We start from the raw sequence: 25,880 nt of genomic DNA, 5'->3' as shown, positions 1-25,880 counted from the left end.
CCCACCAGTCTTCTCTTTGCACGGCCCAGAAAGACCTTTTCTGTGGTTAAACGGAGTCCTGACTTTGTGCTGGAGTTTCAGGGTGCACTGCACTTAGGCTCAAAAGGTGTGGTGTGGACATGTTTAAAGCCAGTGTTAGACAAAGAGCAGAAGGAAGAAGAAGGAGTGATGGGAATTCATGGAAGGAACTGGCAGCTCCATTTGCCAGAAATGTTTCAGAGAACTGGTCCACAGTCCCTCTGTGAGCCTGGTTCTTTCCCACACACCTCAAGGGAGAAACTACTGTAGCTTTCCATGGAGGACAGGAGAGCTGGCTGGAGTAGACACATTTATTTACATCTCAACCATGGTGGCTGGCCTTGCTCAAGTTGCTTCCAGTGGGTAGAAGAGGAGAGCATGTTTCCTTCGTGATTATACATCATTTGGTGACAAGAAATGGAATGGGTGTATTTCTTGGACTTGAATAAGACCTGTTGTCTTTGCTGGTGCAGGAGTTAACAACTCTGTGTGGAAGCAACCACTGTCTGCTCTGCAGTTCAGAGAAAACATTGTCACAATATAGGAGCTTGATAGTAGCTCTTAATCAGAAAAGAGGTTGAATTAGAGGACCCCAGGGATGAAAGGACCATCAAGGTCAGCTGGTACCTCTTTTCCCTCACATGCTGTAACCTGTGGAGGGTGACTTTTGTTAAAGTTCATTTGAGTGGAGAATTGAAATAGGCCCATGACACTAATTTTTAAAAAATCACGTGAACATAAACTGAAAACAATCCAAATATTCATCAACAGGAAGATGGATAAACAAAATGTGGTATGTTCATACAATAGAATGCCATCCCAAAATAAAAAGAAAAAATTACACATACATCATGGATAAACCTAGAAAATATTATTATATTGAGCAAAAGAATATGAGGTTGATACGAGGTTGAAGAATAGGCAAAACTATAACTATGGTGACAGAAGTAAAAAAATAAAAGTGGTTACCTGTTGTGGTGAGGGTGGCTGTTGACTGGAACAAGGCGTGAAAGAACTTTCTAAAATGATGGAAATGTTTTCTACTTCTATCCAGATGCAGGCTGCATGGGTGTGTGTCTGTCATTGAGCTGTATATTAAGAGTTGTACATTTTACAGAATGTAAATTATACCAGAAAGAAAAAAAAAACAACCCCAATCAAAATCCAAACAATGAACAATACAGAATGGGAAATATGTGGTCAACTGACTAAGGAACATGGATTGTTGATAAGCTCGATGAAGAAAACTGAATAGTAAACAAAACTAATAGAAGTCCACTTGCTTAGCAGTTTAAGTAACTTGGACCTGTTACTTAATGTCTTTGAATTTTCGTTTTTCTTCCATTAAAGAAGGGGAGGGCTCGTTTGTTCATTGCACATAGCCTGCCACGTCAGATGGCACTGGTTTAGCGGGAGGAGGACACAGACTCCGATCGCAGACCTGAGGCTATGCTGCCAGCGCAGGGAGCGCAGTCACACAGAAACCAGTGCGGCTGCCAAAGCCAGCCCTGCCCTGTCTCCCTTTCCTGCTTTTGTGGTTATAGCCAGCGCCGCAGGAGCTGTGAAAAGACCTGTGTTTAGGGCCAGACGGGAGCCTCTCTCCTTCCTCCCAGAGCCTTGCTTCTTCTGTGATCCAGAGCTGCCCTTGTCCTCCAGCCCAACAGCCTTGAAAGGCTCTTTCTGTTTGGGGAATGCATCTGAAGCCAGGGAGGGAGGGAGAGAGGCAGAAAGAGAGAGAGTGAATCTGAGGGCACTTGCCAGTCCCAGGGTCTAAAATGAGTGGCCAAGAATCCCAGTCTTTCTTCCCTGAAGGGAGACAGATGACAAAGGTCCTCCTTCAGGTAGTTCCAAAGACCCATACAGAGGGACTGACGCCTCCCCTCCCCAGTCCAGCACCCCAGGCCACTGAGCTGGCTTCGAGTGGGGTCCCTCCTATCCCTTCACTACCTCGGAGCCCCCCAGAAGGGGGGACAAGGCGGGGGTGTGTGTATAATTTGGACCTGGTCACCAGAGTAGCGTCTGGGTAATTTTCCATCTTGCTTCATTTACTCAAGCCTTTCCTCCTGATGTAGGGAGGCAGACAGGTTGTGTCTCTTGTTTGCTGATGGGAAAACTAAGCTCTTAGATAAAGACCTCCTAGTGGAGGTCCTGGGCAGAGGTCATACTCGCCCTCCCCAATTTACACTCAGGATCCACACAGGAAGCCAGCTTATCATCTTGACTTGGAGCAGAATCAACAGATCTTGGTCTAGACATTCTTCTCACAGGAGCAGAGTTCAGTGAAAGCACAAATATTGACCCTGTGAAAACCACAGATTCTTAGGCAGGAGGGAAAATGGAGATCAGAGATTCAAGGGCTATTTTATAGACGAGGAAACATAAGCCAGGAAGTAACTTGCTCAGAGGCAAAGGCCAATCAGTGATAGAGTCAGGAAAAGAACACAAGTGGCCATGCGGGCTCAAATTCCTGAGCCAACTGGATAGAACTGATCGTAGCATATTTGCCCTTGTAGACCAGGCTTCTCAACCTTGGCACTTCTCACATTTTGGCCTCAGTACTTCCTTGTTTGGGGCACTGTTCCGTGCATTGTAGGATGTTTAGCAGTATTTCTGGCTTCTACCAGCTAAATACTAGTAGCACTGCTCAACCCAGCTGTGATAACCAAAACTGCCCCAGACACTGCTGAATGTCTTCTGGAGACGGAATTGTCCATGGTTGAGAAGCTAAAAGACGCTTGCTCCTTGGAAGGAAAGCTATGACAAACCTAGACAGTGTATTAAAAAGCAGAGACATCACTTTGCTGACAAAGGTCCATAGAATCAGAGCTATGGGCTTTTCTGGTAGTCATGTACAGATGAGACAATTGGATCATAAAGAAAGCTGAGCGTCACAACACCACTCATTATCAGAGAAATGCAAATCAAAACCACAATGAGGTACCATTACACGCCAGTCAGGATGGCTGCTATCCAAAAGTCTACAAGCAATAAATGCTGGAGAGGGTGTGGAGAAAAGGGAACCCTCTTACACTGTTGGTGGGAATGCAAACTAGTTCAGCTCCTATGGAGAACAGTGTGGAGATTTCTTAAAAAACTGGAATTAGAACTGCCATATGACCCAGCAATCCCACTTCTGGGCATACACACCAAGGAAACCAGATCTGAAAGAGACACGTGCACCCCAGTGTTCATCGCAGCACTGTTTATAATAGCCAGGACATGGAAACAACCTAGATGCCCATCAGGAGACAAATGGATAAAGAAGCTGTGGTGCATATACACCATGGAATATTACTCAGCCATTATAAAGAATTCATTTGAATCAGTTCTAATGAGATGGATGAAACTGGAGCCCATTATACAGAGTGAAGTAAGCCAGATAAAGACCAATACAGTAAACTAATGCATATATATGGAATTTAGAAAGATGGTAACAATAACCCTATATGCAAAACAGAAAAAGAGACACAGATGTACAGAACAGAATTTTGGATTCCGTGGGAGAAGGTGAGGGTGGGAAGTTTCGAGAGAACAGCGCTGAAACATGTATATTATCTAGAGTGAAACAGATCACCAGCCCAGGCTGGATGCATGAGACAGGTGCTCGGGCCTGGTGCACTGGGAAGACCCAGAGGAATTGGGTGGAGAGGGAGGTGGGGGGGGGGGGATCGGGATGGGGAATACATGTAAATCCATGGCTGATTCATGTCAATGTATGACAAAAACCACTACAATATTGTAAAGTAATTAGCCTCCAACTAATAAAAATAAATGGGGGTGGGGGGGAAGAAAGCTGAGCATCAAAGAATTGATGCTTTTGAACTGTGGTGTTGGAGAAGACTCTTGAGAGTCCCTTGGACTGCAAGGAGATCCAACCAGTCCATCCTAAAGGAAATCAACCTCGAATAATCATTGGAAGGACTGATGCTGAACCTGAAGCTCCAATACTTTGGCCACCTGATGCGAAGAACCAATTCGCTGGAAAAGACCCTGGTGCTGGGAAAGATTGAAGGCAGGAGGAGAAGGGGACGACCAAGGATGAGATGGTTGGATGGCATCACCGACTCAGTGGACATGAGATCGAGCAAACTCTGGGAGATAGTGAAGGACAGGGAAGCCTGGCGTGCTGCAGTCTGTGGGGTCACAAAGAATTGGACACGACTTAGCAACTGAACAACAACGAGAAGCAGTGCAACAGAAAGCCCGCGCTGTCAATTCAACATGCAAAGATGCACTGTGGTCCACATCCTTTTTTGTAAAGCTGTTTGGGTATTAGTCTGTAAGTTCTTTGAGGGCACAGACAGGGTCTGATTCACCTTGATGTTTCCTGTGTCTTGAGACATACCTGGCCGTTGAGAGACAGGCAATCAAGGGTTTTGAATGCGTGAATGAACCAACTCCCTGGGAGACCCTGAAATGTAAACTTCCACTCCCTGGATATCCTGTATTATGTTAAGCATCAGCCAGGCAGAGGGAAGAGGAGGGGCAGGAGCATGACCTGCATGACCTTCCATCAGTGGGAAGGGGGGCCTCCTGTTATTTGCTTTGTCATCCCTGGTCCTGGCTGCACAGAAGTGTCTTTCCCTTGAGCTCCTTTCCTTTTGCTCCAGGCTTAATTATGTGGCTTCTTTTCATTCTTGCAAAACAATAGAAATGGATGCTGTATCATAGAGACTTTTCTCACTGGGGGTTAAGCCAGAATTCTGGGATTTTTTTTTTTTTTTTAGAATTCTGGAATGTTAAGCCTGAGATTCTCACATTTGGAAGCCAGAAGTCCCTAACTACTATGGAGTCATGAAATTCTGACATTGGGAAAATTCATATGTAAAGTTTAAGAGGAAACATTCCTACCACAAAATCCTCTCCTACTGTTTCTCTAATACCAGAAATTTTCACCAGTATTGTGTTTGGGCAAGTGACTGGACTCTTGTGTGTCTGTTTTCCAAACAATTAAGTGCTTAAGAGGGTGGAGTTCTTTTTGGTAAGATGGGAAAAAAAAAAAAAAAAAAACTTTCAGAAGACCTTATATTCAAAGTTATAAATTCCAGTCATTTTTAAGAGTCACTGGATTCTTGTGACTGGAACTTTATGTTTTGTGGTTTACTTTGGGCAGAATAAAAATGGAAGTAACAGAAAAAACAAGCTGTGGGTTACATGGATCTTATAGGGGAATTAATTAAAGAGACCTTTCCAAAGATTTTACTGGGAAATTAATTCATATGGACAAATTGACTTGAATGTAAATGGTGAAAGAGGACACAAACTGCAATAAGTACAAAAAGGGAAATAAACAAGTGACAGTGAGAGGGAAGAATGATTTTGTTACAGTGATTGGGTGCTATTGGCCTAAGATGATTTTAAAGGTGGATTTTACCAAGCTGCCAAAGTGCATCTAGGACCATAGAACCATCATGTCTGGCCACATGCTGTTGGCATTTATATGATAGCTCTTCAGCCTAAATTTTATCAGGGATAATGAATGTTAATTAAAAAAAATTTATTGACATATGGTTGATTTACAATGCTGTGTTTAATTTCTGCTGTCCAGGAAAGTGACTCAGTTATATATATATATATGTTTCCCTGATAGCTCAGTTGGTAAAGAATCTGCCTGCAATGCAGGAGACCTGGGTTCGATCTCTGGGTTGGGAAGATTCCCTGGAGGAGGGTCTGGCAACCCATTCCAGTATTCTTGCCCAGAGGAGCTCAGCGGGCTCCAGTCCATGGGGTTGCAAAGTGTCAGACATGACTGAGCGACTAAGCACAGCACAGCACGTGACCTTAGGCAAACAAGTCTGAAGCAGTCAGGCATGAAATGTTCCCCGTGAGATTTATCTCTGATGCTTCTCAGTTCTGAACTTAGACCCATATCATTTTATATGCTTCTGGTGTGTAAGTACATAGATGCTCCTTTCCAGGTGACCAGTCCAAACCAGTCAATCCTAAAATAAACCAACTCTGACTATTCACTGAAAGGACTCAACCCGAAGCCCCAATACTTTGGCCACCTGATACAAAGAGCCAACTCACTGGAAAAGACCCTGATGCTGGGGAAGATTGAAGGCAAAAGGAGAAGGGGCCAGCAGAAGATGAGACGTTAGATAGCATCACCAACTCAATGGACACGGGTGTGAGCTAATTCCGAAAGATAGTGAAGGACAGGGAAGCCTGGTATGCTGCAGTTCATGGGATTGCGAAGAGTTGGACACAGCTTAGTGACTGAACAACAATCTAAAACTGTGTGGTAGCCAGAGCCAGCTGCTGGGGAGGGTATAGTAGATGAGGGTGGGGAGGGATGATGTGATCAGGTTGTCAGACTTAACACAAACACAGGACGCCCAGTTAAATTTGAATTTCAGATGAAAAATGCTTTTTTTTTTTTTTAGTATAAGTATATCCCCTGTGAAAGTGAAAGTTAAGTCACTCAGTTGTGTCTGACTCTGCGACCCCATGGGCTGTAGCCTTACCAGCCTCCTCCGTCCATGGGATTTTCCAGGCAAGAGTACTGGAGTGGGTTGCCATTTACTCCTCCAGGGGATCTTCCCAGCCCAGGGATTGAAGCTGGATCTCCCGCACTGCAGGCAGATTCTTTACCATCTGAGCCACCAGGGAAGTCATATCCCCGTAGGGCATGGGATATACTTACATACTTAAAATATTATTCACTGTTCATCTGAAATTCAAATCTAACTAGGCTTCCTGTGTTTTATCTGGCATCCTTTCTTGGGACTCTCAGCAGCCAAGGAGCTGGGATCCTTGATGATGGTAGTGATGTTGAGGGCATTGTGATGCTTCTGTATCAGATGGAAGATGGCTGCCCAGGTCCCCTTCTCTCACGCCTTCTCCCATTCACCTGGGGTTTTTAGATGAGCCAGGAAGTCCTCTTGCCTTGTAGATGTCCAGGCAGTAAAGGAAGGACAGAGCAGCATTTGTAGGTCATTGCTACCATAAAGTTCTTTCTCCAGTTCCCTTTTGTCTTGCTCCAGCAAGAGGAACAACTCAGTCTTTTAAGGATTTGTGGACAGAAGGAAATGTGACTGGATAAAGCTATTGCACTCTGGAGCATGTGTCTTGGGGAGATAATGGCTCTCACTCTGCTAAAATAAATGGTCTGCTTTGTTCCTGAATAATAATCAGTTGGCAGTTTTGTTCTCTTTTCCCAGCAGCTGGATGAGGACATTCTGATTTCTGAGGAAAACGGGTGACCTGGGACTGGCCATGTTGGACAGAGGGGGCAGGGAGAGTCACCACACCTGGGAGCCCCCTATGGTGACAAAGATCCTGCTGCAAAACCTGCTGCAAATCTCTCCCCACTGGCTGTCTTAATGCCCAAAGGTCTGCCATAAATCTTAAGGTTAATGACCCTCACCATAAAAAATGCATATTTCCCTGTGAATCAAAACATCCTCTTGGAATGAATTGACCCCATTTTCTTTCCTTTTTTTTTTTTAAACTTATAAACAAGGGAAGCTTATTTCTCATTGAATTAGATCCCTAGAGTCTTCCTAACCCCACATTTGGCTGAAAGCAGGGTCTTAGTGTTGTTGGACTCTAGGCCAGGCAATTCTTTGGGGGACTGAGAGATAAAAGAGGTTGACCCACAGAGGCAGAATATGACAAAAACCTAGAAATTAAGGGACTAGGCAGTTCAGGAGGACTGGGGAAGGTGGAGAGGGGAGGAACAAGAGAGAGGAGAGACCAGGGGGAGGATGGGGTGAAACTACCCACTTTACTTGCTGCCACATTGGCTGGGGCTCCATGGACAGAAGCACCCCAGACAAATTTGGGTTGGGCATGGCTGAGGTCAGGACACTGAGTTCCTGTCTTGCTCCTCTGTGTGAGTCAGAGTCAGTCAGTTCTATTTGATTTTCTTACCCGTTCCTCCCAAATGCCAGGAGACAAATGAAAGCACAAAGAGGGAAGTTTCTGTCCTGCTCTAGCCTGGAGGAGTGCATTAGGCTGCAGGGAAGGGAAGGCTCATATCCAGTGGATTGAACCTTAATGGGGTTTCTTTTTCTCATGTGACAGCAAGTCCGAGTAGTCAGTATGGGCTGATGTGAAGCTTGAGCATGTCACCGGGGATATGGACTACATCTGTCAGCCTGCGGTCAAAGAGGGCATGGGGCTCGGTGTTCAGTGAGCTGCAGTGGCCCAGAAGAAAATCCCTGGCAGATATTCAAGTAGCCCTGGCATTCTGGGCCTTTCCCTTTGCCACCTGGAGACAAGTTCACCATCCCGAGACTGGGCTTCCCAGCACCATTCATCTTTATTTTTAAAAATTTTTTTGGCTGTGCTGGGTCTTTGATGCTGAGTAGGGCTTTATCTAGTTGCAGCAAGTGGGGACTACTCTCTAGTTTCAGTGCACAGGTTTCTCACTGTGGTGTCTTCTCTTGTTATGGAGCATGGGCTCTAGGCTTGAGGACTTCAGTAGTTGTGGCTCACAGGCTTATTTGCCCTGGGGTATGTGGGATCTTCCCAGACCAGGGATCGAACCCATGACCCCTGCATTGGCAGGTAGATTCTTAACCACTGGACCACCAGGGAAGTTCCATCCAGTAACAATCATCTCAATGAGTGGTTGAATGTTTCATTTCCACCACAGATATTTGACTCTATCTAGGCACCCCCTGTGTCTTCCTCTCTTTCTGGGAGGGTGCCAAGAACACTAGGCTTCCCTGATAGCTCAGTTGGTAAAGAATCCACCTGCAATGCAAGAGACCCTGGTTTGATTCCTGGGTCGGGAAGATCCACTGGAGAAGGGATAGGCTACCTACTGCAGTATTTCGGGCTTCCCTTGTTGCTCAGCTGGTAAAGAATCCACCTACAATGCAGGAGACCTGGGATAGATCCCTGGGTTGGGAAAATCTCCTGGAGAAGAGAAAGGCTACCCACTCCAGTACTCTCACCTGGAGAATTCCATGGACTAGAGAAGTCCATGGGGTTGCAAAGAGTCGGAAATGACTGAGTGACTTTCACTTCACTTCAAGAACACTGCAGGGGCTGGTTTGGTTCAGGGATCTCTGTAGATTGTCTGGACACAGGATGATTTTTTTTTCCTGAGCTTTCCATCCAAAACCTACTTTCCAGAAGAGCAATGGTTACAACTTTGCCTCCTCTATCCAAAGAAGTCTTTGGCCACCATTAATTCAGTTCCATTTCATTCCTGAAGATTAGAGCCTGAGAAAAGATACAGTGTATGTCTTGAAGGTCAGAGAGCTTGGGCAATGCATGCAATTTTCCATTGGGAATGAACATTCCCATCTCCCGAGCAGGTCTGTAAATACCCAAGGTTGCCCTCTCCTCAGTCTTGGCCAGTTGAGTGAATAATATTTTTCATTCCAATAACCACATAATTTGGACTGTGATAAAGCCAGTTGTAAAATTCTCTCTGTGGATGGCTAGGGTATGACATAAATGGGGATGAATGGCTCCAGGGTCATAGCCTACATTTTGACTGGAGCCAGCTGTCCTAGAAATATGTCCTTTAGGTTCCAAAGGATAAAGAATGTGTAGCACGTCATTTCTCTGTGGCAAAAGCTGCCTGACTTAGTGACAGTAAGTTTTGGAATCAGGAGACCAGGATGTAAAGCCCTGGTTTCTTCCCCTCTCTAGGTGGACAGAGCCGGACAGGTACTTAAGCTCTCAGACTGTTTCCTCCTCTGTAAGAGATAGGGATATCTCTTCATGGATATGAGTGGGAATTTCAAGCGCTGACCTATTCAGTTCAGTTCAGTCTCTCAGTCGTGTCTGACTCTTTGCGACCCCATGAATTGCAGCATGCCAGGCCTCCCTGCCCAAACCCATGTCCATCAAGCCGGTGATGCCATCCAGCCATCTCATCCTCTGTTGTCCCCTTCTCCTCCTGCCCCCAGTCCTTCCCAGCATCAGGGTCTTTTCCAATGAGTCAACTCTTCACGTGAGGTGGCCAAAGTATTGGAGTTTCAGCTTCAACATCAGTCCTTCTGATGAACACCCAGGACTGATCTCCTTTAGGATGGACTGGTTGGATCTCCTTGCAGTCCAGGGGACTCTCAAGAGTCTTCTCCACCACCATAGTTCAAAAACATCAATTCTTCGGCACTCAGATTTCTTTATAGTCCAACTCTCACATCCATACATGATTATTGGAAAAACCATAGCCTTGACTAGATGGACCTTTGTTGGCAAAGTAATATCTCTGGTTTTTAATACGCTGTCTAGGTTGGTCATAACTTTCCTTCCAAGGAGTAATAAGCGTCTTTTAATTTCATGGCTGCAGTCACCATCTGCAGTGATTTTGGAGCCCCCCAAAATAAAGTCTTACACTGTTTCTACTGTTTCCCCATCTCTTTCCCATGAGGTGATGGGACTAGATGCCATGATCTTAGTTTTCTGAATGTTGAGCTTTAAGCCAACTTTTTCACTCTGTTCCTTCACTTTCATCAAAAACCTTTTTCGTTCCTCTTCACTTTCTGCCGGCCTTAAATAAGTATAGGTTGCTGATTGTGATCACAACTGTGTATACAGAGTGTTAATTTCACAATTAAGGGACAGTCCATTTAGCAGCTTGACCTCTGACTCTCCCTGACTAAGACAGTGGTTTCTAAAGCAGTGCCTTGAACGAAGCAGGTGCTAATCAAAGTAAAGGTGATATGAATTAGTTCAGATGAACAGATGGCGAATGTCTTTTTTGCCCTGTTTCATCTCACCCCAGGACTAGGATTGCTGTGGTCCAACCAGACTCTTCAAAGGGATTATCTGTTCTAAGATATCAGTTCAGTTCAGTCGCTCAGTCGTGCCCAGCTCTTTGTGATCCCATGAATTGCAGCATGCCAGGCCTCCTTGTCCATCACAAACTCCCGGAGTTCACTCAAACTCATGCCCATCGAGTCGGTGATGCCATCCAGCCATCTCATCCTCTGTCGTCCCCTTCTCCTCCGGCCCCCAATCCCTCCCAGCATCAGGGTCTTTTCCAACGAGTCAACCCTTCGCATGAGGTGGCCAAAGTATTGGAGTTTCAGCTTCAGCATCAGTCCTTCCAATGAACACCCAGGACCGATCTCCTTTAGGATGGACTGGTTGGATCTCCTTGCAGTCCAGTGGATTCTCAAGAGTCTTCTCCAACACCACAGTTCAAAAGCATCAATTCTTTGGCACTCAGCTTTTTTCACAGTCCAACTCTCACATCCATACATGACCACTGGAAAAACCATAGCCTTGACTAGATGGACCTTTGTTGGCAAAATAATGTCTCTGCTTTTTAATGTGCTGTCTAGGTTGGTCATAACTTTCCTTCCAAGGAGTAAGTGTCTTTTAATTTCATGGCTGCAGTCACCATCTACAGTGATTTTGGAGCCCCCCAAAATAAAGTCTGACACTGTTTCCACTGTCTCCCCAACTATTTCCCATGAAGTGATGGGACCAGATGCCATGATCTTAGTTTTCTGAATGTTGAGCTTTAAGCCAACTTTTTCACTCTCCTCTTTCACTTTCATCAAGAGGCTTTTTAGTTCCTCTTCACTTTCTGCCATAAGGGTGATATCATCTGCATATCTGAGGTTATTGATATTTCTCCCGGCAATCTTGATTCCAGCTTGTGCTTCTTCCAGCCCAGCGTTTCTCATGATGTACTCTGCATAGAAGTTAAATAAGCAGGGTGACAATATACAGCCTTGACGTACTCCTTTTCCTATTTTGAACCAGTCTGTTGTTCCATGTCCAGTTCTAACTGTTGCTTCCTGACCTGCATACAGGTTTCTCAAGAGGCAGGTCAGGTGGTCTGGTATTCCCATCTCTTTCAGAATTTTCCACAGTTTATTGTGATCCACACAGTCGAAGGCTTTGGCATAGTCAATAAAGCAGAAATAGATGTTTTTCTGGAACTCTCTTGCTTTTTGGATGATCCAGAGGATATTGGCAATTTGATCTCTGGTTCCTCTGCCTTTTCTAAAACCAGCTTGAACATCTGGAAGTTCATGGTTCACGTATTGCTGAAGCCTGGCTTGGAGAATTTTGAGCATTACTTTACTAGCATGTGAGATGAGTGCAATTGTGCAGTAGTTTGAGCATTCTTTGTGATTGCCTTTTTTAGAGATTGGAATGAAAACGGACCTTTTCCAATCCTGTGGCCACTGCTGAGTTTTCCAAATTTGCTGGCATATTGAGTGCAGCACTTTCACAGCATCATCTTTCAGAATTTGAAATAGCTCAACTGGAATTCCATCACCTCCACTAGCTTTGTTCATAGTGATGCTTTCTAAGGCCCACTTGACTTCACATTCCAGGATGTCTGCCTCTAGGTGAGTGATCACACCATTGTGATTATCTGGGTCGTGAAGATCTTTTTTGTACAGTTCTTATGTGTATTCTTGCCACCTCTTCTTAATATCTTCTGCTTCTGTTAGGCCCATACCATTTCTGTCCTTTATTGAGCCCATCTTTGCCTGAAATGTTCCCTTGGTATCTCTAATTTTCTTGAAGAGATCTCTAGTCTTTCCCATTCTGTTGTTTTCTTCTATTTCTTTGCATTGATCACTGAGGAAGGCTTTCTTATCTCCTGGCTATTTTCTGGAACTCTGCATTCAAATGGGAATATCTTTCCTTTTCTCCTTTGCTTTTCACTTCTCTTCTTTTCACAGCTACTTTTAAGGCCTTCTCAGACAACCATTTTGCCTTATTGCATTTCTTTTCCTTGGGGATGGTCTTGATCCCTGTCTCGTGTACAGTGTCACGAACCTCCGTCCATAGTTCATCAGGCTCTCTGTCTATCAGATCTAGTCCCTTAAATCTATTTCTCACTTCCACTGTACAGTCATAAGGGATTTGATTTAGGTCATACCTGAATGGTCTAGTGGTTATCCCTACTTTCTTCAGTTTAAGTCTGAATTTGGCAATAAGGAGTTCATGATCTGAGCCACAGTCAGCTCCTGGTCTTGTTTTTGCTGACAGTATAGAACTTCTCCATCTTTGGCTGCAAAGAATATAATCAATCTGATTTCGGTGTTGACCGTCTGCTGATGTCCATGTGTAGAGTCTAAGACATCACACATGACTAAATGTGCCTGTGAGCCAGGGCTGGCCACCCGTAAGGCACAGTCCAATTGAAGGAGTCCTTTCTGCCTCAAAGGACATGGGAACGACTTCCTGGTTGGACCCTTGTTCTAGCTCTGATCTTCCCCAGGAACTCTTCTTTGTTTTTTGTTTTTCAGTCACTCAGTCATGCACAACTCTTTGCAACCCCATGGACTTCAGCACGCCAGGCTTCCCTGTTCTTCCCCACCTCCTGGAGCTTGCTCAAACTCATGTCCATTGAGTCGATGATGCCATCCAACTTCTTTGCTACTAGAAAGTAATTTTTCATTTTTTGATTACAAAAAATATATTAGTGTGAAATTTCATTGACTCTCTCCAAATTCACCAAAAGAAGGCAATCATCCAGATGATTCTGGTAAAAACCTTAGTGAACTCCGGCATCCTGTGCATGGTTGTGGGGAATGCAAATGGATAGAAGAAGCAATGGTTAGTATTTACTGAGTAGCTACTATGTTCCAGACACTGCATGAAGCATTTACAAGTGTTACTGCATTTAATTCTCACGTCAACCCACTTGGGTAACTACTACTGCACCACTTTGCAGATAAGGAAACTGAGGTGCAGAGAGATGGGAGGGGGGATGCACCCCTACAGCTAGGAAATAGTAGTTTTTGTTGTTTTAGTTGCTGAGTTGTGTCCAGCTGTTTTGTGACTCCACGGACTGTAGCCTGCCAGGCTCCTCCAACCATGGGATTTCCAAAGTTAGAATAGTGGAGTGGGTTGCCATCCCCTTCCCCAGGGGATCTTCCTGACCCAGGGATCGAATTTGTGTCTCCTGCATTGCAGATGGGTTCTTTATTGCTGAGTCACAGGGGAAGCCCAGGAAGCAGCAGGGCTGGGGCTTAAATCCAGAGCTGTCTGATTGCAAAACCCACACTCTTGACCACCATGGGATTATTAACCTCTTTGCCTTTTTTCCCCAACTTGTGATTTCTAGTCAATATAAGAGACCACTTGTCCCTTTTGCCCTCTAACTATCCATGTCTCTTTTCATCTGTTGTGCAGCCCTGGGCTGAATCCCACAGTGAGCCTATGCTGTACTGTAAGGAGACTGGGCTTTGGTGGTGTGCTCTGGCCCAGGCAGGTTTAATGACATTAAAAAAAAAAAGTTTATTTATTTGGTGGTGCCGGGTCTTAGTTGCAGCATGTGGGACTAGTTCTCTGAACCCAAGCCCCTTGCATTGAGAGTGTGGAGTCTTAACCACTAGACCACCAGGGAAATCCCCCAGCAGGCTTTGAGGTATTAAGCTGTCTGGCCCTCTCTTTGGCAATGACCATACCCCTGGCACTAAGGGTGCGGCAGATGCCCCTGGCAGTGCTTGGGGGTGGGGGCAGAACTTAAAGTTTCAGGGACCAGCCATTCTGCCACCAGGGGCGCTCCTGAGGCTGGTGGGGTTCCGACCAGCACTATGCCTCCAACTCCATCCCCACAGGCAATCCAAGGACAGAACTGAAGTCTCTCTTTTCACTTCCTCCTTCTCTGCAATGGGCATAAGATGGGATGCATGCATGCATGCATGCTTGCTAAGTCATTTCAGTCGTGTCTGACTGTTTGCAACCCCATGGACTGCAGGCCACCAGGCTCCTCTGTCCATGGGGATTCTCCAGGCAGGAATACTGGAATGGGTTGCCATGCCCTCCTCCAGGGGATCTTCCTGATCCAGAGATCAAACCTGAGTCTCTTACGTCTCTTGCATTGACAGGCGGGTTTTTTTTAAACCCACTAAGCCATCTGGGAAGCCCCATAATGATGGGATACCAAGGAATAAAAGGTTGAGAACATGTGTTTTGCCAGTTGTTTCAGAAGGCTCAGAATCGACCCCATGCCTCCCTCCTGCGTGAGTCTTGCAGAAGTGCTCCTGATGGCTACTTCCCTTCTTAAATCAGTGTTGGAGTCACATGTCCAGGAAGTCTTCCCTGAAGAAGCAGGCTAGGTTAGGGCACCCTCCCTCTGTGTGTTCTGCTATCAGAGTACATCACCAGCACATTTATTACCAGTTGCCTTGTCAGTCTCCTCCTAGGCTCCTTGGGGGCCATTTCCTGGCATGTAGCACATACTTCTGCATGTTTGTTGATCTGAACTTGAGCTTTGAGTCAAAGAAAAGATCAATAACCATTTCAAAAGTTTTGTTGTTTTATATTTGTTGTTAATACCCGGTGATTCCGCCCTTTAGGCAGAGCTATTTCTCAGAATTTTAGGCATCTTTGGGAGTTTCTATGCCTTATTCAGATCTCTGGGTCATGACTTAGTATTCCGGGGATTTCAGAAGGGAAGAAAAATCATTTGCTTCTGCAAACCCTCATGTCCACCGTTCTGATAAAGGACCCCAGCTGTGACAAGGAGATTATTTACTTGAAACTAATGAGCAAAGCTAATTACTGCAGTTGATTTGGGCAGGGACAGAGTGTTCCGGAGCAGGCTGCTGGCAAATGTCCCCAAGTCTCCAACTCGGCAACTGAGCCAATGAGCCCATTCGACGTGCCAGTGCTTTTCGGCTCTTGAGTCTCCTGTCCAATAGCAAACAGACTTTAGGGTTGTGGTTTGGGGCTCAACTGCCTGAGAGGAGCCAAGAGTGAGTTTCTGTGGCTTGTTCTCATTCTCCCTGGTTCCAGTTTTTGTAAAAGATATAATAAAATAATTAAAGTCTGACCTTTGTGAGGGTGTGGGATTGGAGGTCCACCCCTCACTTCCACAACTTCCTTCTCCACAGCTCCTCCACAGGACGGCTCTTCTCCCCCAGAACAGGAAACAGACTTCTTTTCGGGGCTCACAGATGCCTGGTTCCCGTGGCTCAGGCGTTTTTGTTTCCTTCTCCATTCCTCCTAATGCAACTGCAGCTCACGTGTCAGGAAACCACTGCCACTGACCCATTTGAGGATATTCATGTCTTTATCTGACATTCTGAGCCTCACGAACTTGTCCCAGATGCCAAATCCCATTCTAATGAATTGTGTGGGCATACAAATTCTTTCCTTCTGGTGGAATTTTGTTAAAATTAGACCTGACAGGAAGTATTAATGAGTGGGATAGATGAGAATTAAATGTGTGAATTAAATAACATGTCTGACACAATTTCTGAAACATTTTTTAGACATTTAATTTCAATATGCATCTTTAGAGCATATATTGTGAAGCCCAATCCTATTCTCTATACTGAATAATAATAATAATGATAATAAAAACTACACACACACACATACACACACAAACCGTGGTCTCTGCTCTCAAGAGTGTTTGCATTTTGGAGGGAAATGACAAGACACATGTGACGAGTCAGAAACAGCCTTCATGTGATGCACAGACCATAGGGAGAGAGGGGGCGTGGAGCACAGGCAGGAGTGTTGGGGTTTAAAGTGAGGCAAGGACACTCATGAGGTTAATTGGAAAAGGCTTAATGGGGAAGGATAGTCTGAAAGTGGAGGTACAGATTTTGCCAAAGACTATTGGAGAAGGCATTCTAGACATGAGGAAAGGGGTGAGGAAGCCCAGAGATGGTTACCAGGGCAACAGAGGATGAGAGGATTCTAGGGCGTGCAGGATCTGATGGGCCATTGATGGGGTCGGCAGGAGCTGAGGGTGGGATGGCCTCTGGGGTGAGATCATTAGCCAGACTGTCAGGGGCCCGAGCAGCAATGACTTCAGGAGAAGGGTTGGTGTGCACGCATGCTCAGTCACTTCAGTCGTGTCCGACTCTTTGTGACCTTATGGATTGTAGCCCGCCAGGCTCCTCTGTCCATGGGATTCTGCGGGCAAGAATACTGCCATGGGTTACCCTGCTCTCCTCCAGGGGATTTTCCTGACCCAGGGAGGGATGGAACCCACATCTCCCGGATTGCGGGTGGATTTTTTACCACTTGCCACTGGGAAAGACCAGAGGGGTTGGTAGATGGTGGCTATTTCAAAATTTCAGGAAAATGTTGGCTTTCCTTGGAATTCTGGAGTGAGGCACATTACCCTGCTGAAGTTAGAAGCAGTCAGAGAAAGAGAGTCTCTGTGTTTGAGAGGAATGGGGCTGAAGAGTGCTCTGGAAAATGGCAGGTTCTGCCAGGATAAGGTGGAGAGAAGACAAGCAGATGGCCGACAACAAAGGCGACTTAGCTCTAGGGACTGGTGCCCCATAATATTAACCGTGGAGGCTGTAGCAGGAAGCTCCAGGGCAAAAGTAATGGATGCCCATTTTTTTTGTTTGCTTGTTTTTGTACTAAATTAGCAAGCACACCCTGGGCTTTGTGCTTTAAATCCTGAAGGGCAAATAGGAAATTGTCATGGAGCTAAGTTCTTGAATTTCTAGAAACTTACAGTAGAGATTCTTATTCCATACAATTGGTCAAAATAAAAATGTTGACAAATCAATGTAAAAATAGGACATAAGCATTGTATCTTAAGCATTGTAATTTAAAACATAAAATGTACATCCCCTAACATTTGGGCTTCCCAGGTGGCTCAGTGGTAAAGAATCTGCCTGCCAATGCAGGAGACTCAAGAGATGCGGGTTCAGTCCCTGAGTTGGGAAGATCCCTGGGAGGAGGAAATGGAAACCCAATCCAGTATTCTTGCCTGGAAAATCCCGTGGACAGAGACGCCTACCAGGCTACAGTCCATGGGGTAGCAAAGAGTCAGACACAATTGAAAACAGCTCAGCACTAACATTTCATTGTTGAACTTAGACTTGAACCTCTCTCTCTCATTGTTGAACCTCTCTCTCTGACCTGGGGGATACTGATTGGAGTTTCCTGTTTTCTTTGTTATATGATCAGCATCCCAATGGATAAATAATGGCCACAGATCTTTTGCTGCTCCTTCATTGTGGGGTGGAGCCCAGTTCTCTATCTGGATCTGAGCTTACCTTGGCTATTTTCTTGACCTACAGAACACAGTGGAACTGACATTCTGGGAATTCCATGGCTAGACTTGAAACTCCCTGCTGGGCACCCTTAATGCTCTTCTGGGAGCCCTGAGTTCTGGAAGCTCATGGGAACTCCATCTAAAAATTCACTACCTTGAGTTCCCCAGGCTTGAAAGGCCACATATGGGTGCTCCAGAGGACAATCCCAGCTGGGATCAGCTTTCTAGCCATCCCCATGAAGACATGTGACTGTAGCCATCTTGGGTCCTTCACTGATATGTGTGGAAGAGAAAACTTGTAATGGCTGAGCCCTCTCTGAATTTCAGAGCCCTCCCTGAATTTCTAGCCCACAGAATTGTGAGATAGTAACAGAGTGGTTGTTTTAAGTCACCCAGGTTTAGGGTAGTTTGTTATCTCTGCTAGATACTTGGAACCTCGTTATAAAGAGGGCTGGGCACATAGTCATGGGACTGGGAGAGACTAGAGATCAGGCACTTCAGCTCTCTGACGTGCATGTGAGAATTCTGAGTACTGGCAGAGGCGTCCAGAAACTGATGTCAAAAATGACCCGTGATCCTACAGAAAGTGCCTGGGCCTCCTAGTTTCAGTTTTGCTTTCCTGCCCCTGAAAGCGAGGGGTGTCCTGTGTTTACCTTTCCTGGATAACCTTGCTGGTAAGGTGCCAGCAAGCAGAGTCAGATATATAGATGGTCAGCCACATTGTGTTGGCCATGGGAAGTTGTCTCAAGAACCTATTCTTTAGCAGTTGGTGTCTGCCCTCCCAGGGTCCCGGGAAGTCTCAGAGGTCACAGGGACTGTGCTTCCTGTTTGTTTGACGTCACTCCCCTTCCCATTCCTTCCACGGGAGAGGCTCCCTCCAGCCCAGTGGGAGCAGCAGGGAAAGCTTGGAGCTTCTTCCTGCATGCTGAGGCTTCCACAGACAATTCGCGACCAGGTCCAGCCCCACGGACAGGAGACGGTACACAGAGGAGCCTCCAGCTTGGTTTAATGCTCTGCTGGCGTCATTTTGAAACTCTTAATACTTTTGAAAAAGAGGATCTGCATTTTCATTTTACACTGGGCCTGAAAATCACATCGGCAGCCATGCCATGACTCATTCATACTCCTGCCTCATCGCTGAGACGAGGGGGTCGAGGCTGTTTCCTTAGTATACAGCCCTGTGCTGTCTCACTGAGGACAGATAGGAAGGGGAGCCATGTGGGAAAATGAATGCTGTATTTCTGTTTCCCATGTTCAAAGATAAACTGAGGCACATTAAGACTCTTAAAGAGTTTCTGAACAAAAATCGACTGGAATCAAGCAGCACCAAACTGGAAGTGGTTAGGAGCCCTCTGACCTGCAGGAACTGTGGAGAGACATAGAGAAAGTGAGGAAGAGAAGTAAGGAAACTATTTGATTGGCTGTATCCTGAAGCCTGGTTGGCCGATTGGCTGTAGCGTGAAGCCTTGGCCTATTGGCTGTAACGTGAAGCCTGGTTGGCCGATTGGCTGTAGCGTGAAACCTGGTTGGCTGTTCACGAATGGTGGTCCTTTGCGTCTTGACTTTTAGGCTTTTACAGGTTAGACTTTGGTTTGCTTAAGCAGTCTGCCCCGGCATTAGGGCCTCCTGTCTAACAGCCTCCTTGTTTAATTCATTTAACACCCCCTGTAAGACAGGACTCCTTCCTCACCCCTCTGCAGTTGACAAAATGACCACCTTGGGCTGGACTGACTGGGTGTGAGGGACGCTTGGCAGGGCATGAGTTTGGAGGCAGAGGGTGCCCTGAGGCTCAGGCCAAAACTGCAAACCCCAGATGCTTTCTCAGCCGTCCATCACTAGGAGCCAAACTGAGGATCCTTTCTCACCAGCCCAGTTTTCCTACGAAGATCAAGAGTGGTAGCAATAATGGGAAAGTGGGGGGTGGGCCTGGGGAGCTTGGGCACCCACACTGTCTAAGAGAGAAAAGAAATGAAGAGCTAGACCCCACCCATGGCCTAATAGAAGCCTAGGAAGCGGGGACAGGGGTTAAGGAGACCCCCGTCCCCTCCTGCAGCAAACGTGAATCTCGCTCTCTCTGGCTCGTCAGGACGAGCTGTTCCACACTTGGTGATCATTTCAAAACTCTGTTGCCTGCTGTCGGCCTGCCCTTTCACATACGGGCTCAGATCCAAACACAGCTGTCTCCTCTTTGCCTACCACCTGTGTCTCAAAAAACCAATCAGTTCGGATCTGCACTGCCAGAGCGGACGATTCTTCACTTTTTCGCTTTCTCTTTGCCCTCCTAGAGCAGTGATTCTCAAAGTGGGGTTCCTGAACTGGCAACATCAGCCTTACCTTGGAAATTGTTAGAAATGCTAATTCGTGGATGCCACCCCAGACCTACGGAATCAAAAACGCTCAGGGTAATGGACTCACAGACTTAGAGAATGAACTTAAGATTACTGGGGGTGGAGTGGGGGAGAAAGAGGGAGAAGAGATCGTTAGGAAGTTTGGGATAGACATGTACATGCTGCTGTATTTAAAACAGATAACCAACAAGGACCTACTGTTTAGGGCAGGGAACTCCATTCTGTTATGTGGCAGCCTGGATGGGAGGGGAGTTTGAGGGAGAATAGATACATGTATATGCATGGCTGAGCTGCTCAGCTGTCCATCTGAAACTTTCACAACATGGTTAATCAGCTATACTCCAAAAAAAGTTAAAAAAAACAAAAAACTGAGGGTAAGGCTGCTGACCTGTGGTTGAATAAGCTCTTCAGGTGGTTCTAATGATCACTGAAGTTTGAGAAACCCTCTCCTTGAGACTGGTGACTGAAATAAGTCCTTCCACCAGCACCCAGGATTTCAGCATTGACACCTCTATGACAGATGGCATATCAATTTTGCAGAGGAATGCAATAGTAATTCTTTCATGTATAAAACCCCTCCCCACCACACACAGACACACAAAAGTACACAGACAAAGGAAAATTGCCTTGCTTCTCATTCCTCCTCTATCTAACATCTGTTACCCAGGCTTTGAGTTGTTTGAACAAGAGCATCAGTGTTAGAATAAGCTTGCTTGCAGGGTGTCTGGAAGGCAGGTGCAGCCTGCCACTTTTAATGCAAGCTGAGAACAAACACAGCATACTGAGCCCCCATCAGCCTTCTGCTGCTAGAGACAGAGGTGGAATTTCTGTTTTGCTGGGAAGATACCCCCTAAAGTGCTGCCTTACCTTGAGGCCTTAATTAGAAGCAGCAGTGGCCCTCGGGCCTGCTGAGTTTCTATTTGATGTGATTGCACAAAAGAGCTGAGGTGGAGAACTGGACCTTTTGTTATTTCATGTATTCAGAAAAGCTTTTTCATAAAAGCCCCTCTCTAGGCTCTTACTTGCTATCACATGCACCAGGGTAAACTTATAAAGATTTACACAGAGCAAGCAGTTAGCAATGTCTGGTTTTCCCATGCTTGTCATAGATTAACGGATTTAATTTATGCCATTTCAGCCACACGTGCCCTCTCTCACAGGGGCCTCTCCCACTACAGCTGCCTTCCCGTGCATTCATCACTGCCCTGCCTTCTCTGGTCCCTGTGACTCTCTCTCCTTTTTCTTTGCATCTTTCTAGAGCGGTCTTAGTGTCTAGTATTAGCTTGAATGCTTGAACATGTAAAAAAAAAAATCCAATATAAAAGTGAAAATTCCTACTGGAGATACTGGTATTTTAATTTCACAATTGCACCCCCTGAGTTAACCTGATAAACCAAAGAGCTATGGAGATTTTCTTGTGCTTTCCTTCATACGAACTTTGACAAGAGAGGACATGCCACAGACTGAGATTTCAGCTGTAAGCTATCTGGCTGATAAGGCGCTGGGAAATACAGAGATGTGACAGTCCTCCTTGATCTGCCACATACATCATGTAAATACGTTCACAGGCTTAGCCCAATGCAGCTCTTGGCTCATGATAAGTCCTTACTAATTGTCTACTGTGTGGTACTTAGCCGCATAGCAGAGAACCCTTACACTGGGCTAACAAGAAATACACAAGAACTGATGTCTTCTGACATAAGAAGGGGGTCTTGCACCAGGATCTGTGCATCTGCACTGCTTGGACAAAGTCTCTTATTGCTCTCTGTCTTGATTCTCTGGGTTTTCAAATTATGGGTTACTCTTTTGTTTTTTGCTTGTATTTTTAAGCTCCCTAAACTCACTTTAAGCACAAAAGGGAATTTATTGGATGAATACTGGAATATCTCAAGAATCCAAGGCCAAGACTATAGCTTGAGCTTCATGAAGGCCTGGAACTAGGAAGTGGGTGCAAAGCCATCAAGAGCCAGCAGGCATTTCATTCTCACTTTTCTCTTTCACACTTGGGGCCAGCTGGCCTCTGATTCTTTCTCAAGGTTGAATCATGCTTCTTTGTGTCTGTAGACCAGCTGATACTTTTTCGGCATGAGAACGACAAATATGGCTGCCACAAAATGGCTATATTTTAACTCTAGTGCTATATAGTAGGTCCTTGCTGATTATCCATTTTAAATATAGTGGTGTGTACATGCCCATCCCAAACTGTCCAAGGTGGGGATTTATTCTGTTAAGAATAATCCAAACAGATAACCAGCCCAGGTTGGGTACATGAGACAAGTGCTCAGGCCTGGTGCACCAGGAAGACCCAGAGGGATCGGGTGGAGAGGGAGGTGGGAAGGGGGACTGAGATGGGGAATACATGTAAATCCATGGCTAATTCATTTCAATGTATAACAAAAACTACTGTAATGATGTAAAGTAATTAGCCTCCAACTAATAAAAATAAATGGGGAAAAAAAAATAATAATTATCTCAAATTTGGAAATAAAGCAAAAGAAAGACAACTTGTCCTTTTAATGTCATATTGGAGTCCTGCTTAACCACCTTATGGTTCTTTAATTATCTTGAGGAATGTATCTTTATATAACTCACTTTCTACTTCTGATGAAAGACCCAGATTCTGCCGTTACATGGTAACTTTTAGATAAATGTTTGTCTAGTAGATATTCAGTTAATTTTATCTCATAGAGATTATAACCAAAGATTATGACTTTATTGCTCATAATCATGTTAACTAGTTTTGTACCTAACCTAGTAATCTTACTCCAATATTTTTTTCTTTAATGACTCTGTATTCCTTTAGTCTATACTTTTCCTTTGAACCAGCTTCACTATCCTGTTGATTTTCTGAGAAACAAATTGGGCACATCTTGACATATGTTTATTTTTTTGTATTTGTATGAGAGGCATGTTGTTAACTTTTTGAACTTTATATTCTTTTCAGTTTTTGAAATAAAGGGGAGGAGGATTGAGTTGATATTTCAAAGTTATCTACAATAGCTTCTATTTTGGTTCCTTTGAATTTCCTGTTTTTTAATGACTTCCACAACAATTTACCAGTGATCTGGTCTTTTGCTTTAGTAAGAGTCTGCTGTTGGTATACTTTTTCAGTCTTTTTTGGTCTGAAATACACTTATTTCATTTTTGTTCCTGAAAGGAACTACCATTGAATATACATTTTAAGTTGACATTCTAAGACTCTCTCTTAGGTCTTTGAAGATATTCTACTGTCTTCTGGCTTCACTTGTTACTATTAAGAAGTCAAACAAATCTAATAGTTATTTTGTCATATGTAATTTTTATTTTCTCTCTGGTTGCTTTTGAGATCTTCTTTTTTTCCTTCAGTATTCTTTGACTAAAAAAAGAAATCTCAAAGTGGATTTTTAAAATTTACATCTCTTGAAATTAATAGGGCTTCCTAATTCTCAGGATTTGTGGTTTTCATCAATTCTTTGAAAAATTCAATTAATATCTTTCAAATATTACCTCTTCACATTATTTACATTATTATAGACCAGTTGTTACACTACTGGTGGGAGTGTAATTGGGTATGACACTTTTAGGAAACAACTGTCATTACTTACTCTTGTTGAAGCTCTTCACCCCCTCTGAGTTTGTGATTCCACTGATAAGTATATAATTAACAGAAATACAGACATGTATTCATTCGGGGACTTTCAAAGCTATTCATAGCAACATTATTCATAGTGGCCCCAAACTGGCAATGACTCAGATGCTCATTAAGAGTAGAATGATAATTAGTCATGATGTATTTATACAGTGAAGACATATAGCAATTATAACAAACACCAGTTATAAGCAATAAGTGGATGCATCTCACAAGCCTAATGTTGACTGAAAGAAACCAAATTCAAAAGAATATGGTCTCTATGAAACCATTTTAAACAAACCAAAACAAACAGAAAACCAAACAGTTTGACAAAACAAAACTGTTGTGTTTAGGGGCAAACACCTTGAAGTTAAAACTAGAAAAATAGATAACCATAAAAGTCACGATAATGGTTAGCCTAGGTGGGGTGGGATAGTACTGTGACTGGGAACCAACACTCAGGTTTTCTGGAGGTACAAGTAATATTCTATGTTTTGACCTAATTGATGGTTACTTGAGTGTTTGGTAGAAAAATCATTGAACTATATGCTGCTTTGTGAAAAATGAGATACACACTTTGACTTGTAACTAATGAGAGTATTACATATCTTAATTTGTTAATGCAGGTAAGAAGGTATTTGGAGGGAAATTTATAGCTTTAAATGCTTATGTTACAAAATAAGAATGGCTAAAAATCAAGAAATTGAGCATTCAATTTAAGAAATTAGTAAAAGAATATTAAATAGTTCAAAGAAAGTTGGATAAAGAAAGCAACAAAGATATGAGAAGAAATTAATGAAGTAGTAAACAAATATAGAGTAAAACAGAGAATAAAATGATGATCAATACAAAGAGTTTGTTCTTCGATATGACTAAATTAACAAACTTCCAGAAAGGTTGATGAGACAAAGCAAAAAGATAGAAACAGATGTGAGGAATAGAAAAGGGAATGTGTAGTGTGTAGCAGATACAGCAGAAATTAAAGATAGTAAGAGATTGTTATGAACAAATTTATACCAAAAGTAGTGGGAATATATAACATATTGAAACTGACTTTAAAGTAATACAAAAATTAAATAGCTCTATACTCACTGAATCAAATAAATTGAATTGGTAATAGGGAATCTTCCCATTAGGAAATGCCAGCCCTACTTTTATAGGTAGGTTTCTCTAGACTTAAAGAAATAGATTATTAAAATATTACACAAACTCTTAGAATAGAAAAAGAAAGAACACTCCCCATCTCAATTGATGTAGTTAATAAAAAAACCTTCAAACCAGAAGCAGATGAGGACAATACAAGAAAGGAAAACTGTAGGCTGATTTTACTCAGTGAACACATAAAAATATCCTAACAAAATATTAGCAAACTGAATGAATAATATATAAGGCAACAACAATTCATAACTAAATTGGAATAAAGGCTAAACCCAGAAATCCAAGACTGGTTCAACATTTGAAATAACATTTGATATAACTTACCTTGTTTATATATCCAGTGAAAAAATTCACGTGAATTTTCACAAAAATTCCCTGAGTAGAAGCAGAAAATTGTTTGATATAATCCAACATCAACTTATGATAAAGAGTCAACATATCAGGAATAGAATGGAATTTTTTGAACTGGATAAAGAACATCAATGTACAAAGGAAAAAAAAACCCAACCTTATAGCAAATACCATACTTAATGATGAAATTGAAAAAGCAGATCCTTTAGCAAGCAGGAACGAGACAAGAATCTCTGCTTTTACCACTTCCTAGCCAGTACAGTAGGGGGAAAAAAGATTTATAAGGTAAAGGATTAGAAAGGAAGAAACCACACTGTCATTATTCACAGATGATGTGATTGTTTGCATAGATTCACAGACAGTGTGTTAGAATAATAAACGTTTGGAAAGGTTGCCAATTATAAACACAATGTAAACAAGGCAATTTCATTTTTATACACCAGTTAACATTTGGAAATTTTAATTTGATAAAGCTATC

At 43.8% G+C, this 25,880-nt stretch overlaps 1 long non-coding RNA gene across 2 annotated transcripts; it reads right to left on the bottom strand.

Annotated features, from left to right (window-relative positions):
• Positions 1-315: 315 nt before the first annotated feature.
• LOC110125143 (uncharacterized) lies at positions 316-25,656 on the bottom strand. 2 transcript variants are annotated; one of them, XR_002309980.2, is made up of 3 exons: positions 25,376-25,656; positions 988-2,318; positions 316-529 (listed from the first exon to the last, which is right to left on the bottom strand). It is a non-coding gene; the product is annotated as an uncharacterized lncRNA (long non-coding RNA). The 2 variants fall into 2 exon arrangements; XR_011486837.1 differs by having other exon boundaries at positions 316-2,318.
• Positions 25,657-25,880: the final 224 nt, after the last annotated feature.

This window comes from Odocoileus virginianus, chromosome 1, assembly GCF_023699985.2.
Source record: "Odocoileus virginianus isolate 20LAN1187 ecotype Illinois chromosome 1, Ovbor_1.2, whole genome shotgun sequence".
In the NCBI taxonomy this organism is placed as follows: Eukaryota; Metazoa; Chordata; class Mammalia; order Artiodactyla; family Cervidae; genus Odocoileus; species Odocoileus virginianus.
This window is presented reverse-complemented; position numbering and strand designations above follow the sequence as displayed.